This window comes from Oncorhynchus tshawytscha, linkage group LG08, assembly GCF_018296145.1.
Source record: "Oncorhynchus tshawytscha isolate Ot180627B linkage group LG08, Otsh_v2.0, whole genome shotgun sequence".
In the NCBI taxonomy this organism is placed as follows: Eukaryota; Metazoa; Chordata; class Actinopteri; order Salmoniformes; family Salmonidae; genus Oncorhynchus; species Oncorhynchus tshawytscha.
In genome coordinates, this window is record NC_056436.1 from 14,036,598 (window position 1) to 14,054,597 (window position 18,000).

Genomic DNA, 18,000 nt, shown 5'->3' on the forward strand with positions numbered 1-18,000 from the left:
AGACCTACGACCATGCCTCAGGACTACCTGGCCTGATGACTCCTTGCTGTCATGCTGCTGCTCCAGTTTCAACTGTTCTGCCTGCAGCTATGGAACCCTGATCTGTTCACCGGACGTGCCACCTTGTCCCAGACCTGCTGTTTTCAACTCTCTCTACCGCACCTGCTATTTCGACCTCTGAATGCCTGGCTATGAAAAGCCAAGTGACATTTACTCCTCATGTACTGACCGGTTGCACCCTCTACAACCACTGTGATTATTATTTGACCCTGCTGGTCATCTATGAACATTTGAACATCTTGGAGAACTATCTGGCCTTAATGGCCATGTACTGTTAGAATCTCCACCCGGCACAGCCAGAAGGGGACTGGCCACCCCTCAGAGCCTGGTTCGTCTTGTCGTGTCTTTGGCTATGCCAGATTAAGTGATATGACATGCTATTCTATAAAATAATTTCTCCGTAATTAATATCACCTGATTGAGCTAATCATGTAAATGTAATTACAGTAACTAGAGAGTCGGGCACCACAAAATAATATTTATAGAGCTGTTATCTTCCGAATAAACTCTTAAAGACCTAGTAATACAGTATTTTACATCAATAGCAGTCCATATCAACCGTCACCTTAATTCCGTCTCATCTGAAAGTTGTAAATTCTGCACGAACCCTGGCTAACAATTTGAATCAGCAATACAAAATTGGGTTTAATTATTTATTTACTAAATACCTAACTAATCACACAGAATTACACATACACATAATTAAATCATAACTTGATTACAAATTACATCATAAAGGAAAACGTCCCTGGTGGGCGGAACAAATATGACAGCTTGTTACACAAAAGAAAAGGGGCTGGGTTTGAGTGAAAGAGTGGGAAGACTGAGGAACAAAGGCGAAGCTGTGCTATCGTAAATACAGTATCTTATGCATTCTAAATTACCGCCCATTTGGAAAAGGAAAATGCAATAAATATTTACTCTGAGCTGCGTTCCGGTAGGTTGGTGGTAGATGGAAGGCCTTGTTGCCCAACCGAGTCCTTTGAAGAATGTCTCTGGTGGTCAATTGGATACGTTGTAGTAACGTCGTTGAGTGGTAGACGGGATACTCTGTCTGTTCCTCCCTAACCTGCGTTTGCAGCTGCGGTTGCTAACTCAACTGCTAGGACATATCACTTCTGTAGTGAATAAGAGTTCAACGTTCATACCATTCGCCAACGTCATGACACTCTCTCTAGGTTTCTTCCTAGGTTCATGCCTTTCTAGGGAGTTTTTTCTTGCCACCGTGCTTCTACATCTGCATTGCTTGCTGTTTGGGGTTTTAGGCTGCGTTTCTGTACAGCACTTTGGGACATCTGCTGATGTAAATACATTTGATTGATTGATTAGGGAAGCGGGTCAACAACTGGAAGGTCAGCGATTCGAATCTCAAGTCTGACTGGAAAATCAAGTATTCTTCCCTGTGTTCTTACCAGGAAGTAGTGGTCAGTGAGCAGGATACAGGACTAGAAGAAACCAAAGCCGGGGGACAGGTCCTCTTGCAGAGTGAAGAGCTGTTCTCGAACTACCGACCACCCTGCATGTCCTGACACACACACAGGTGAACAGTCACACAGGTGCACACACACGCACATGCACACACGCACACACACACAAAATAAGAGGCTGCATATTATCACCTGAACACCGACAGAACTAGTATTCCAAAGATCTCAGTAAATCATTTCTACAGTGTGCTAAATCAGGGTCACACAGAGTGTTTCTTGGTAGTTTTAAACAAACTTTGAAACAAAAGTATAACCTCACACACACGAACCCAGTCTTCACTATGAGTTATCCATACATCAATTGTCTTAAATAATTTATTTACTAAGTAATTCACAGAAATGCATAAACAAACAGTAGATAGTTACACGGAAATGATAACGGAGTTTCCCTAGTGGGATAAACCGGCATCGCGGCTTGATGTACAAAAGGAAGGGTGGATCAACTGAGATAAGACAACACACAGTTGATAATTATAACAATTGAAATGCTAATCCTTTGCACATGAACGTTCACTCATTCAGGAACAATTGCAATCAATTAATATATTTACGCTCAGTGTGTCGTCGGGGTATCCGTTGAAAAGTTTGTTTCTGTTGGAGAGTTTGTCCGCCCTCTCTGTCGTGGTTAGAATGGATAGTTCAGAGTGACATTCATTCATGTCATTATGGATAGATGTTTCGGCAGTTGTCGGTCTTCGCGTTCAATGATACTGAATTCCTAGCTGCAGACTAGTAATTAATATCAAAGACTTGTTCTTATTCTGTCGGTATCGATAGTCTAATCAATAGTCTAATAGTTTAACCACGTGGGATGGTTAAAAGATTCAGCCATCTGGTCTCAAACCTTGGCCCTCTCGTTATTGAGGTAAGCTGGTCTGCAACCTTAGTCCTCTCGTAATTGAGAGCAACATGGTCTGTTGAGAAATTCTCAAAGTGGGGTTTTATTCAGGAGTTGCAGAAAAAGGCTGTCTCATGACACCAGGTCCAAACTGGGCTCATGGGCGGTCCTCTGATTTAGTTCAACTCCAAAGGGAATTGGAGTTTCCTTCATTAAACAGTCCAAAATCACATTACACAATTTTACAAACAGTATCATCTTCACTCATTAATCTTATACAACAATTAGATGTAAACCTCATATCTGAGGCTATTATATAAACAGCATTATGGTAATGTGACTGTATTGTCTCCCATGAGTTTCACAAAATTGTACTAAACGGACCAGTTCGTAGCTGGATTCTTCACCGATCTTTTATACCTTCTCCAAAACATAAATGTTGTTCGGACCTCAAGTTCTGTGAGGTGGAAGAAATTCCTTTGTTCTCTATGAAAATTCACTCTGTATCTATACTGTGGCCATGAGGAGATAATCTCCTCCAGGAATTTACGACCTCTCTCTGACCACAGCAGCCTGGGTGTAGGAGACAGGGAGAGGGGGATGGGGCTTGCTGTACCCAAAGAGGGCAACGTCATGACACCAGTGAGGTAGCGCGAGGGGTCACATGGCACAACATACAGGGGCCCCCAGCCGACCGGCCTTTACCCAACTCCACTCCGTTAACAGTAACTTGAATCGCTGTGACTGGGGCATCTCTCTGACTGGGGCCAGAGAGACCATGGTTATGATCCTAATGGGACCAGAGACACTAGGCTTATGGTCCTGAGGGGACCAGAGAGACCAGAGTTATGGTCCTGAGTGGACCAGAGAGACCAGGGTTAGAATACAGTACAACATAGGGAAAGGTCATCAAACACATCTGCAGAGACAGGGGAGTCAACATGAAAAATGTCTGTCCACCTAACAGGTGACCTGACAGATGTGAAATGGACTCCCTGTAGCATGAGGTATAGTGGCAGGTCTATCACAACATCCTGAAGAGGTCTCAGGTGCTGGAACGCACCAAATGGAATGACATCTGCTGAAACCATTGTGACTAATAGAAGCTTCCTCTCATATCCTCTTATTCATTTCTATAAAGAGGAAACCAAGAAGGTCCTATTAACAGGGTTGAGGGATTGTGTATTTATCTTCGACATATTCTTACACATATCACATGAAATGGATGACATTGTACACACACACAGGCAAAAATGACAAGGTTGTTATAACAACCATGACACTTCCATAGTTACCAGATAGTAACTTGTTTCATGAGGTATTCTAACTTTTAGAAGTTGTTCTTTGTCCTAAATATATCCATATGGGATGAAATTGAAATGCTGTGCTGTATTGGGTGTGGGCATTAGAGATACAGTAACCAGGAGAGCAGGGAAACCAGATTGACTCAATAGAAACTTAACCCACAAACATTCTTCTGTTACCTAATCACCCCTCACAACCACACACACACACTATTGCTACCTCATCACCCCTTTCACCCCTGGAGGAGGGGAGATAACAGTTGAAGTGGTATAGTGGCCAAACCAGATGGACTGGTTCCAGCTGTGGCTCTCAGTCCTGAAGGATGCCAACAGATCCATCTGGTACTGTCATGTATGGAGTTATATAAAGACATACTGTAGTTATTATGCAAATAGGCTGTATGCAGGGGTGGGCAACTCCAGTCCTCGAGGGCCTGATTGGTGTCACAGTTTTTCCCCAGCCCCAGCTAACATACCTGACTCCAATAATCACCCAGTCATGATCTTCAGTTTAGAATGCAATTTCATTAATCAGCTTTGTTTGCTAGGGAAGGAGATAAAGTGTGACATCAATCAGGACCTCAAGGACTGGAGTTTCCCACCCCTGCGTAATGTCTGTCTTATGTTTAAATGAATGACATGGAGTAGGAATAGATTAGAGTGGAGTAGAAATATTATTCAGATGTGTTGAGCTAGCCTGGTCCCAGATCTTTACAGCCAACTTCTATGGTTGTTGTCATGCCGCTTGGGTCCAGGGGTGATGGAAACATCAGCACAGATCAAGGAGTAGTTACTTGAGGGGGTCTTGACCAATCACTTTAGATCTTTTCACATCATATCTTGTTCAGAGCTGATCTGATTGATCAAAAGACCAATTAGTAAAGAAATAAATATGAATTGGGCTGCCTGTGTGAACACAGCCATAGAGAGCTGGTTGGTAGAAAGCTAGACATATGAATGTTGTATTGTAGATAATAGTGTTTCCAATTCAATACCAGTGGAGGGGCATTAAGCAGTGAAGTGACTGACTGCTCAGCTTTGAGGTGAAATTCACAAAGAATGCACATATCTGTAGGTCTGCGGTTTCTTTACCTCATTCTAGAATCTACTCCAGTCAACTGATTGGCCATGTACAAATATAGACATTTATCGCCCAATTCGGTGTAGACAGCCTGACACTGCGTTGGGGGGTGTCATAGCTCTCCAGCACCCAGGAAGCTAAACACGCCAGAGCCAGTCCGATAAGAACTAGCGCTCCGAAGCGCTTGGGCATCCTGTAGTGACGAGAGGGCGGTGGGAATCTACTGGACAGAATACTGCCAGGACTGGCGAGAGCAACATGAACGCACGGTAGGCTAGCCACGTTAGCTACACATTAGCTACTAGTTGGCGTTCAGACCGCTTGATTTCCATTGGCGATCATAGCTAGATCGAGCTAACTGTTACACACGAAACGACTCCTCTCAAATTATGCTTTGATGTAGCTAAAAGGAAATACAACAGAGTTGCATACTGTACTGTCTTGTGCATGGATACGTAATCGATTAGTGAAATCCGGGATCCTTGGGACGTCTTTCACTTCTGAAAATGTATGCACAAATAGATAGGTGTAAGCACCGTGAGAAAACCTAGCACATGCTCATATAACAGGTCAGCAATAATCAAGTGGCAAGAATTTGAGGTAGATGTAGTTGTTTGGGATTGGCTCCAAAAACTATGAGTAGTTTTGAACATTCATATCAAGCTCATTTGAAGTATTTACCCCTAAACATATATATTTCTTAGCTGTCAGCAAACGTTCAGTGAATAGTGGTTGTTAATGCAATAACTCTTAAAATTGTGGTAGAGAGACAATACCAAAGCACACATGATATTGGCATGTTGCACCAAAATCTACAACGCTGTTGTATCTGGATCTTCATTGATGAAGACAATTACATGAAAATACACCAGAATAGAATAGAGGAGGTGATATTGTAATATGAGGTTTGCAAGACCTAGTAACAGTAACTAAAGTCCGGGAACTTCCTATGGAATATTGGGCGCGGCCATGCTCATGAAACATAATTACACTGGCACTAGCGCTTTAAATCACGAATGCGTTTACATAGCGAGCTTGTTGCGAGGGGGATATGATCGTGAACGAGCGCGCAGTCAGGCTGGCTGATACCGTTAGTCACGTCTGGGATCTGCAGCGATAGAGAGAGAGAGATGCTGAGGTGACAGGGAGAGAGAAGTAGAAAAGGGACGATTAAATCAAACTCATTATGTCACTGCTTAATTCACATGTCGTATGTAAAACCTCAGCTGCAGAATCAACGTTGCATGCATAATAACGCGCCCGCTGTGGAATTCCACTCAATGTCTCAACATTCCGTCAAGACAAACATAGAGGATTATTTGTAACCACGCCCGGCTCCTTTCGGATCAAGGATCGGAGCGGTCAAGGTATGGACACCGCAGCTATGCAAACGGATCCTGATAGCTAGCTAGCTAACATTGGCTGACGTCAACATGCACGAATGCAGTAGGCCACATTAGCTACATTTTAAAAGGACTGACGCAATGTATCATCGCTGCCAAGGTCGTCCCATAACTAGATGCATCGAGATTATATTTTAGAACGCAGTTTCCCCATAGCCTTAGTAGGTTGATTATCTTTATGCTAACCAATAGCTAAATGCAAAGAGGCACTCTAGTATGGCCCGTGTGTGCAATCAATGTGCGTGTACGCGCAATCGTAAATCTGCTGTAGCAACGCTAGGCTAGCTACGCAGCTTCGTAAAGCAACAACACAGGCGCGGTGGTACACATTGTAACACACCAATTACTTCCTTATGTGGTTATTACTTTGTAACAGCTGACTGTTACTAGAGCGATTAATATCGTGCATTGTCGTCATAACATTTTTATTCTGGTAATGCTAGTGGATATATTTGTCTCGAGCTTTTTCGTTTGCGGTATAGCAGCCCCAGTATGACAGACAGCCATTTCTGCCAACAGACATTATTTTTGACAGTAACTCCATAGCTTTGTTTCTAATCAATCACTCACGTCATATTATGGTTATGTTAAACTGACGTGTGTGTGTTTGTGTGTGTGTGTGTGAGAGAGAGGGAGGGAGTACTGTAGCTGCATAGTCATGTGTGGTACAGACAATACTTAATTCATAGCTTGTGATTCAAGATCCAGAGTAACTCATTAGTTGAGAAGAATAGCTTATCAACAGGCAAATTTTACAGTACAGAATCTCACATACAATCAATACATTCTTTATACAGCAATTGAGCAATACAGTAGTCTGCAAGTACTTTAGTGAGGTTCAGATATTGAGAGACAACCCCAACATCATTCACTACTATCATGCCTACTCACTTCTGACTGTATCACCATGCTCTCAGGGGAGGCTCCAGGGCTAGGCTGCACATCTACCATTCCAGTGTTTAATTGCTATATTGTAATTACTTCGCCACCATGGCCTATTTATTGCCTTACCTCCCTTTTCTTACATCATATGCACACACTGTATATAGTCTTGTTCTACTATATTATTGACTGTATGTTTGTTTTATTCCATGTGTAACTCTGTGCTGTTGTATGTGTCAAACTGCTTTGCTTTATCTTGGCCAGGTCGCAGTTGTAAATGAATGAGAACTTGTTCTCAACTAGCCTACCTGGTTAAATAAAGGTGAAATAAAAAATAAATAAAATAGGCTTTGTGGCTAGGCTCCAGTGCTAGGCTCCAGTGCTAGGCTCCAGAGCTAGGCTCCAGGGCTAGGCTCCAGAGCTAGGCTCCAGAGCTAGGCTCCAGGGCTAGGCTCCAGAGCTAGGCTCCAGAGCTAGGCTCCAGGGCTAGGCTCCAGTGCTAGGCTCCAGTGCTAGGCTCCATGGCTAGGCTCCAGTGCTAGGCTCCATGGCTAGGCTTCATGGCTAGGCTCCATGGCTAGGCTCCAGGGCTAGGCTCCAGAGCTAGGCTCCAGTGCTAGGCTCCAGTGCTAGGCTCCAGGGCTAGGCTCCATGGCTAGGCTTCATGGCTAGGCTCTAGGGCTTTAAACAGAGAGATGACTGAACAGCCAGGCTCAGGCAGCAGCAGTTAGGGAATCAGACACTCCTTTAATCTCCAGAGGTCAGCATCCCAAATGGCACCCTATTCCCTACATAGTAGAAGTTGACCGATTTATGATTTGTCAACGCAAATACCGATACCGATTATTGGGAAGACCCCAAAAAAAACAGATACCAATTAATCTGGCATTTTTAAATATTATTTTTTACATATATTTTTGTAATAATAGCAAATACAACAATACTGAATGAACACTTTAATTTTAACTTAATATAATACATAAATAAAATCTATTTAGTCTCAAATAAATAATGAAACATGTTCAATTTGGTTTAAATAATACAAAAACACAGTGTTGGAGAAGAAAGTAAAAGTGCAATATGTGCCATGTAAAAAATATATTGTTTAAGTTTCTTGCTCAGAATATGAGACCATATGAAAGCTGGTGGTTCCTTTTAACATGAGTCTTCAATATTCCCAGGTAAGAAGTTTTAGGTTGTAGTTAATGTCGTATTTATAGGGCTATTTCTCTCTATGCGATTTGTATTTCATATACAGTGCCTTGCGAAAGTATTCGGCCCCCTTGAACTTTGCGACCTTTTGCCACATTTCAGGCTTCAAACATAAAGATATAAAACTGTATTTTTTTGTGAAGAATCAACCACAAGTGGGACACAATCATGAAGTGGAACGACATTTATTGGATATTTCAAACTTTTTTAACAAATCAAAAACTGAAAAATTGGCCGTGCAAAATTATTCAGCCCCAACTTTGTAGCGCCACCTTTTGCTGCGATTACAGCTGTAAGTCGCTTGGGGTATGTCTCTATCAGTTTTGCACATCGAGAGACTGAAATTTTTTCCCATTCCTCCTTGCAAAACAGCTCGAGCTCAGTGAGGTTGGATGGAGAGCATTTGTGAACAGCAGTTTTCAGTTCTTTCCACAGATTCTCGATTGGATTCAGGTCTGGACTTTGACTTGGCCATTCTAACACCTGGATATGTTTATTTTTGAACCATTCCATTGTAGATTTTGCTTTATGTTTTGGATCATTGTCTTGTTGGAAGACAAATCTCCGTCCCAGTCTCAGGTCTTTTGCAGACTCCATCAGGTTTTCTTCCAGAATGGTCCTGTATTTGGCTCCATCCATCTTCCCATCAATTTTAACCATCTTCCCTGTCCCTGCTGAAGAAAAGCAGGCCCAAACCATCATGCTGCCACCACCATGTTTGACAGTGGGGATGATGTGTTCAGGGTGATGAGCTGTGTTGCTTTTACGCCAAACATAACGTTTTGCATTGTTGCCAAAAAGTTCAATTTTGGTTTCATCTGACCAGAGCACCTTCTTCCACATGTTTGGTGTGTTTCCCAGGTGGCTTGTGGCAAACTTTAAACAACACTTTTTATGGATATCTTTAAGAAATGGCTTTCTTCTTGCCACTCTTCCATAAAGGCCAGATTTGTGCAATATACGACTGATTGTTGTCCTATGGACAGAGTCTCCCACCTCAGCTGTAGATCTCTGCAGTTCATCCAGAGTGATCATGGGCCTCTTGGCTGCATCTCTGATCAGTCTTCTCCGTGTATGAGCTGAAAGTTTAGAGGGCCGGCCAGGTCTTGGTAGATTTGCAGTGGTCTGATACTCCTTCCATTTCAATATTATCGCTTGCACAGTGCTCCTTGGGATGTTTAAAGCTTGGGAAATCTTTTTTTGTATCCAAATCCGGCTTTAAACTTCTTCACAACAGTATCTCGGACCTGCCCGGTGTGTTCCTTGTTCTTCATGATGCTCTCTGCGCTTTTAACGGACCTCTGAGACTATCACAGTGCAGGTGCATTTATACGGAGACTTGATTACACACAGGTGGATTGTATTTATCATCATTAGTCATTTAGGTCAACATTGGATCATTCAGAGATCCCCACTGAACTTCTGGAGAGAGTTTGCTGCACTGAAAGTAAAGGGGCTGAATAATTTTGCACGCCCAATTTTTCAGTTTTTGATTTGTTAAAAAAGTTTGAAATATCCAATAAATGTCGTTCCACTTCATGATTGTGTCCCACTTGTTGTTGATTCTTCACAAAAAAATACAGTTTTATATCTTTATGTTTGAAGCCTGAAATGTGGCAAAAGGTCGCAAAGTTCAAGGGGGCCGAATACTTTCGCAAGGCACTGTACCTTTGACTATTGGATGTTCTTATAGGGACTATAGTATTGCCAGCCTAATCTTCAATGTTCTGTCATAATTATGTACAATTCTGGCAAATTCATTACGGTCTTATTTAGGAAGGAATGGTCTTCACACAGTTTGCTTCGAGACAGACGGCCCAAACTGCTGCATATACCCTGATGCGAATACGCTTTTGTTAAATCATCACTCGTTTGACGAAGTAGGCTGTGATTCGATGATAAATTAACAGGCACCACATTGATTATATGCAACGCAGGACAAGCTAGTTAAACTAGTAATATCATCAACCATGTGTAGTTAACTAATGATTATGTTAAGATTGATTGTTTTTTATAAGGTAAGTTTAATGTTAGCTGGCAACTTACCTTGGCTCCTTGCTGCACTCGCGTAACAGCCTGCCACACAGTCTCCTCGTGGATTGAAATGTAATCGATTGTTATAAAAACTTGAATCGTCCATGCCGACTAATCGGTCGACCTCTACTACATAGTGCACTACTTTTGTCCAGGGCTCATAGGGAATAGGGCACCATTTGAGTCACCCATAGAGGAGGACGTCTCTGCTCCAGTAGACCAGGCTGAGGCTGCTCTAACCCACTAATGAATTAGATTAGCAAACATTGGAGGTGTTTCCCCTAGTTTAATGACTCCTATTTACCGTGTTGACTTGACACGTGTGTGTGTGTGGGTGTGTGTGTGTGTGTGTGGATGTGTGCGTGTGTGTGTGGATGTGTGCGTGTGTGTGTGGATGTGTGTGTGTGTGTGGATGTGTGACTGCTCAGACTAATAGGAATGGAAGTAGGCCTATCATCTCATCATGACTGCTTTATTACTGTGACATGCAGCCTAGTCTTCCAGCACATTTAAATATTCCCTTTATAGTGCACTACTTTTAACTGGGGCACATAGGGCTCTGGTCAAAATTAGTGCACTCAATAGGGAATATGGTGCCATTTGGGTCTCAACTACAACAGTGTGGACCAGCCACCTGCTGGCTGAGTGGGGTGGTTCTGGGCTGGCTCTGAGGCAGCAGGCAGCCTTCTGTACCTGTATTCACAAATGATCTCAAAGTAGGAGTGCTATTCTAGGATCAGGTCTTCCCTGTTCATACACAGGGGCGGCAGGTCGCCTAATGGTTAGAGCGTTGGACTTGTAACCGAAAGGTTGCAAGATCGGATCCCCGAGCTGACAAGGTAAAAATCTGCCGTTCTGCCCATCAACCAGGCAGTTAACCCACTGTTCCTAGGCCGTCATTGAAAATAAGAATTTGTTCTTAACTGACTTGCTTAGTTAAATAAAGGTAAAATAAATAAACACTGTAATAATATTCATTGTGATCTGAAAGTCAAAACGGATCCTACTCAGAAACTTCTACTCAGAAATGCTTTATGAATTGCCCAGATGGAGAGATTGAAGAAAATATACTACACAGAGAGATGACGGTTGGGGTTCCCTGACTGTATGTTCCCTGACTGTACGACAACACACTAAATGCATGCTGCTCTGCTAGTCTTAGCTAGGAAGAGCGAGAGAGATGCAGCACTAGGGCCACTGTGTGTGTGTGTGGGACTCCAACAACATTGTATCAAATTTCACTGTCTTCTTGATTTCACTGTTATCTAACTGTCTGCATCTGTGCTGTAATTGACGTTTCCCACCCCTGTCCCGTTGCATCATAGGATTGCTCCTGTGCTGGTGATACACTGTGACATTGTCATGTCATGTAAGCAAAGAGTGTTCTGAGGCCTCTTTGCATAATGCTAAGAGTAGCCTACTTCCTCACACAGAATGCTAAGAGTAGCCTACTTCCTCACACAGAATGCTAAGAGTAGCCTACTTCCTCACACAGAATGCTAGAGTAGCCTACTTCCTCACACAGAATGCTAGAGTAGCCTACTTCCTCACACAGAATGCTAGAGTAGCCTCACACAGAATGCTAAAAATAGGTTCTCATCACTTTTGAGAGTTTGCTAATAAAGTAGGCTATAACTCGTAAAAATTCCTTATGTGAGAATATCAAAGAGGTCGAATGTGTTTTACGACAGGAAAGAGTCTTGGAAGCATTTAAATGATCAAACACTACGAGTCTGTTACACGTCAGTGACTGGTCTAGTCAACACTGAAATAGGCCTGTCTTGGTTTGTTGTTACATGTCAGTGACTGGTCTAGTCAACACTGAAATAGGCCTGTCTTGGTTTGTTGTTACATGTCAGTGACTGGTCTAGTCAACACTGAAATAGGCCTGTCTTGGTTTGTTGTTACATGTCAGTGACTGGTCTGATCAACACTGAAATAGGCCTGTCTTGGTTTGTTGTTACATGTCAGTGACTGGTCTGATCAACACTGAAATAGGCCTGTCTTGGTTTGTTGTTACTGTCAGTGACTGGTCTAGTCAACACTGAAATAGGCCTGTCTTGGTTTGTTGTTACATGTCAGTGACTGGTCTAGTCAACACTGAAATAGGCCTGTCTTGGTTTGTTGTTACATGTCAGTGACTGGTCTAGTCAACACTGAAATAGGCCTGTCTTGGTTTGTTGTTACATGTCAGTGACTGGTCTTACTGAAATAGGCCTGTCTTGGTTTGTTGTTACATGTCAGTGACTGGTCTAGTCATCACTGAAATAGGCCTGTCTTGGTTTGTTGTTACATGTCATGTCTTGGTTTGTTACATGTCAGTGACTGGTCTAGTCAACACTGAAATAGGCCTGTCTTGGTTTGTTGTTACATGTCAGTGACTGGTCTAGTCAACACTGAAATAGGCCTGTCTTGGTTTGTTGTTACATGTCAGTGACTGGTCTAGTCAACACTGAAATAGGCCTGTCTTGGTTTTTGTTACATGTCAGTGACTGGTCTGTCAGGCCTGTCTTGGTTTGTTACTGGTGACTGGTCTAGTCAACACTGAAATAGGCCTGTCTTGGTTACATGTTTGTTGTTAGGCCTGTCTTGGTTTGTTGTTACATGTCAGTGACTGGTCTAGTCAACACTGAAATAGGCCTGTCTTGGTTTGTTGTTACATGTCAGTGACTGGTCTAGTCATCACTGAAATAGGCCTGTCTTGGTTTGTTGTTACATGTCAGTGACTGGTCTAGTCAACACTGAAATAGGCCTGTCTTGGTTTGTTGTTACATGTCAGTGACTGGTCTAGTCAATACTGAAATAGGCCTGTCTTGGTTTGTTGTTACATGTCAGTGACTGGTCTAGTACTGAAATAGGCCTGTCTTGGTTTGTTGTTACATGTCAATCACTGAAATAGGCCTGTCTTGGTTTGTTGTTACATGTCAGTGACTGGTCTAGTCAACACTGAAATAGGCCTGTCTTGGTTTTGTTGTTACATGTCAGTGACTGGTCTAGTCAACACTGAAATAGGCCTGTCTTGGTTTGTTGTTACATGTCAGTGACTGGTCTAGTCAACACTGAAATAGGCCTGTCTTGGTTTGTTGTTACATGTCAGTGACTGGTCTAGTCAACACTGAAATAGGCCTGTCTTGGTTTTTGTTACATGTCAGTGACTGGTCTAGTCAACACTGAAATAGGCCTGTCTTGGTTTGTTACATGTCAGTGACTGGTCTAGTCAACACTGAAATAGGCCTGTCTTGGTTTGTTGTTACATGTCAGTGACTGGTCTAGTCAACACTGAAATAGGCCTGTCTTGGTTTGTTGTTACATGTCAGTGACTGGTCTAGTCATCACTGAAATAGGCCTGTCTTGGTTTGTTGTTACATGTCAGTGACTGGTCTAGTCAACACTGAAATAGGCCTGTCTTGGTTTGTTGTTACATGTCAGTGACTGGTCTAGTCAACACTGAAATAGGCCTGTCTTGGTTTGTTGTTACACGTCAGTGACTGGTCTAGTCAACACTGAAATAGGCCTGTCTTGGTTTGTTGTTACATGTCAGTGACTGGTCTAGTCATCACTGAAATAGGCCTGTCTTGGTTTGTTGTTACATGTCAGTGACTGGTCTAGTCAACACTGAAATAGGCCTGTCTTGGTTTGTTGTTACATGTCAGTGACTGGTCTAGTCAATACTGAAATAGGCCTGTCTTGGTTTGTTGTTACATGTCAGTGACTGGTCTAGTCATCACTGAAATAGGCCTGTCTTGGTTTGTTACATGTCAGTGACTGGTCTAGTCAACACTGAAATAGGCATGTCTTGGTTTTTGTTACATGTCAGTGACTGGTCTAGTCAACACTGAAATAGGCCTGTCTTGGTTTGTTGTTACATGTCAGTGACTGGTCTAGTCATCACTGAAATAGGCCTGTCTTGGTTTGTTGTTACATGTCAGTGACTGGTCTAGTCAACACTGAAATAGGCCTGTCTTGGTTTGTTGTTACATGTCAGTGACTGGTCTAGTCAATACTGAAATAGGCCTGTCTTGGTTTGTTGTTACATGTCAGTGACTGGTCTAGTCAACACTGAAATAGGCCTGTCTTGGTTTTTGTTACATGTCAGTGACTGGTCTAGTCAACACTGAAATAGGCCTGTCTTGGTTTTTGTTACATGTCAGTGACTGGTCTAGTCAACACTGAAATAGGCCTGTCTTGGTTTGTTGTTACATGTCAGTGACTGGTCTAGTCATCACTGAAATAGGCCTGTCTTGGTTTGTTGTTACATGTCAGTGACTGGTCTAGTCAACACTGAAATAGGCCTGTCTTGGTTTGTTGTTACATGTCAGTGACTGGTCTAGTCAATACTGAAATAGGCCTGTCTTGGTTTGTTGTTACATGTCAGTGACTGGTCTAGTCATCACTGAAATAGGCCTGTCTTGGTTTTTGTTACATGTCAGTGACTGGTCTAGTCAACACTGAAATAGGCATGTCTTGGTTTGTTACATGTCAGTGACTGGTCTAGTCAACACTGAAATAGGCCTGTCTTGGTTTGTTGTTACACGTCAGTGACTGGTCTAGTCAACACTGAAATAGGCCTGTCTTGGTTTGTTGTTACATGTCAGTGACTGGTCTAGTCAACACTGAAATAGGCCTGTCTTGGTTTTTGTTACATGTCAGTGACTGGTCTAGTCAACACTGAAATAGGCCTGTCTTGGTTTGTTGTTACATGTCAGTGACTGGTCTAGTCAACACTGAAATAGGCCTGTCTTGGTTTGTTGTTACATGTCAGTGACTGGTCTAGTCAACACTGAAATAGGCCTGTCTTGGTTTGTTGTTACATGTCAGTGACTGGTCTAGTCATCACTGAAATAGGCCTGTCTTGGTTTGTTGTTACATGTCAGTGACTGGTCTAGTCAACACTGAAATAGGCCTGTCTTGGTTTGTTGTTACATGTCAGTGACTGGTCTAGTCAACACTGAAATAGGCCTGTCTTGGTTTGTTGTTACACGTCAGTGACTGGTCTAGTCAACACTGAAATAGGCCTGTCTTGGTTTGTTGTTACATGTCAGTGACTGGTCTAGTCATCACTGAAATAGGCCTGTCTTGGTTTGTTGTTACATGTCAGTGACTGGTCTAGTCAACACTGAAATAGGCCTGTCTTGGTTTGTTGTTACATGTCAGTGACTGGTCTAGTCACTGAAATAGGCCTGTCTTGGTTTGTTGTTACATGTCAGTGACTGGTCTAGTCAACACTGAAATAGGCCTGTCTTGGTTTGTTGTTACATGTCAGTGACTGGTCTAGTCATCACTGAAATAGGCCTGTCTTGGTTTGTTACATGTCAGTGACTGGTCTAGTCAACACTGAAATAGGCATGTCTTGGTTTGTTACATGTCAGTGACTGGTCTAGTCAACACTGAAATAGGCCTGTCTTGGTTTGTTGTTACACGTCAGTGACTGGTCTAGTCAACACTGAAATAGGCCTGTCTTGGTTTGTTGTTACATGTCAGTGACTGGTCTAGTCAACACTGAAATAGGCCTGTCTTGGTTTTTGTTACATGTCAGTGACTGGTCTAGTCAACACTGAAATAGGCCTGTCTTGGTTTGTTGTTACATGTCAGTGACTGGTCTAGTCAACACTGAAATAGGCCTGTCTTGGTTTGTTGTTACATGTCAGTGACTGGTCTAGTCAACACTGAAATAGGCCTGTCTTGGTTTGTTGTTACATGTCAGTGACTGGTCTAGTCATCACTGAAATAGGCCTGTCTTGGTTTGTTGTTACATGTCAGTGACTGGTCTAGTCAACACTGAAATAGGCCTGTCTTGGTTTGTTGTTACATGTCAGTGACTGGTCTGATCAACACTGAAATAGGCCTGTCTTGGTTTGTTGTTACACGTCAGTGACTGGTCTAGTCAACACTGAAATAGGCCTGTCTTGGTTTGTTGTTACATGTCAGTGACTGGTCTAGTCATCACTGAAATAGGCCTGTCTTGGTTTGTTGTTACATGTCAGTGACTGGTCTAGTCAACACTGAAATAGGCCTGTCTTGGTTTGTTGTTACATGTCAGTGACTGGTCTAGTCAACACTGAAATAGGCCTGTCTTGGTTTGTTGTTACATGTCAGTGACTGGTCTAGTTATCACTGAAATAGGCCTGTCTTGGTTTGTTACATGTCAGTGACTGGTCTAGTCAACACTGAAATAGGCATGTCTTGGTTTGTTACATGTCAGTGACTGGTCTAGTCAACACTGAAATAGGCCTGTCTTGGTTTGTTGTTACATGTCAGTGACTGGTCTAGTCAACACTGAAATAGGCCTGTCTTGGTTTGTTGTTACATGTCAGTGACTGGTCTAGTCATCACTGAAATAGGCCTGTCTTGGTTTGTTGTTACATGTCAGTGACTGGTCTAGTCAACACTGAAATAGGCCTGTCTTGGTTTGTTGTTACATGTCAGTGACTGGTCTGATCAACACTGAAATAGGCCTGTCTTGGTTTGTTGTTACATGTCAGTGACTGGTCTAGTCAACACTGAAATAGGCCTGTCTTGGTTTGTTGTTACATGTCAGTGACTGGTCTAGTCACACTGAAATAGGCCTGTCTTGGTTTGTTGTTACATGTCAGTGACTGGTCTAGTCATCACTGAAATAGGCCTGTCTTGGTTTGTTGTTACATGTCAGTGACTGGTCTAGTCAACACTGAAATAGGCCTGTCTTGGTTTGTTGTTACATGTTGACTGGTCATGTCTGAAATAGGCCTGTCTTGGTTTGGTTACATGTCAGTGACTGGTCTAGTTATCACTGAAATAGGCCTGTCTTGGTTTTTGTTACATGTCAGTGACTGGTCTAGTCAACACTGAAATAGGCCTGTCTTGGTTTTTGTTACATGTCAGTGACTGGTCTAGTCAACACTGAAATAGGCCTGTCTTGGTTTGTTGTTACATGTCAGTGACTGGTCTAGTCAACACTGAAATAGGCCTGTCTTGGTTTGTTGTTACATGTCAGTGACTGGTCTAGTCAACACTGAAATAGGCCTGTCTTGGTTTGTTGTTATGTCAGTGACTGTCAGTGAGGCCTGTCTTGGTTTGTTGTTGGTGACTGGTCTAGTCAACACTGAAATAGGCCTGTCTTGGTTTGTTGTTACATGTCAGTGACTGGTCTAGTCAACACTGAAATAGGCCTGTCTTGGTTTGTTGTTACATGTCAGTGACTGGTCTAGTCAACACTGAAATAGGCCTGTCTTGGTTTGTTGTTACATGTCAGTGACTGGTCTAGTCATCACTGAAATAGGCCTGTCTTGGTTTGTTGTTACATGTCAGTGACTGGTCTAGTCAACACTGAAATAGGCCTGTCTTGGTTTGTTGTTACATGTCAGTGACTGGTCTAGTCAATACTGAAATAGGCCTGTCTTGGTTTGTTGTTACATGTCAGTGACTGGTCTAGTTATCACTGAAATAGGCCTGTCTTGGTTTGTTACATGTCAGTGACTGGTCTAGTCAACACTGAAATAGGCATGTCTTGGTTTGTTACATGTCAGTGACTGGTCTAGTCAACACTGAAATAGGCCTGTCTTGGTTTGTTGTTACATGTCAGTGACTGGTCTAGTCATCACTGAAATAGGCCTGTCTTGGTTTGTTGTTACATGCCAGTGACTGGTCTAGTCAACACTGAAATAGGCCTGTCTTGGTTTGTTGTTACATGTCAGTGACTGGTCTAGTCAATACTGAAATA

At 42.7% G+C, this 18,000-nt stretch overlaps 1 protein-coding gene across 1 annotated transcript in view; it reads left to right on the plus strand.

Annotated features, from left to right (window-relative positions):
• The first annotated feature begins 5,814 nt into the window (after positions 1-5,814).
• The window catches only part of LOC112256886 (tau-tubulin kinase 2-like), a 41,999-nt gene continuing 29,813 nt past the window's right edge, over positions 5,815-18,000 (plus strand). Inside the window, exon 1 of the mRNA XM_042326247.1 lies at positions 5,815-6,137. The gene's annotated coding sequence lies outside the window, so the exon portion shown is untranslated. The remainder of the gene's footprint in view (positions 6,138-18,000) is intronic.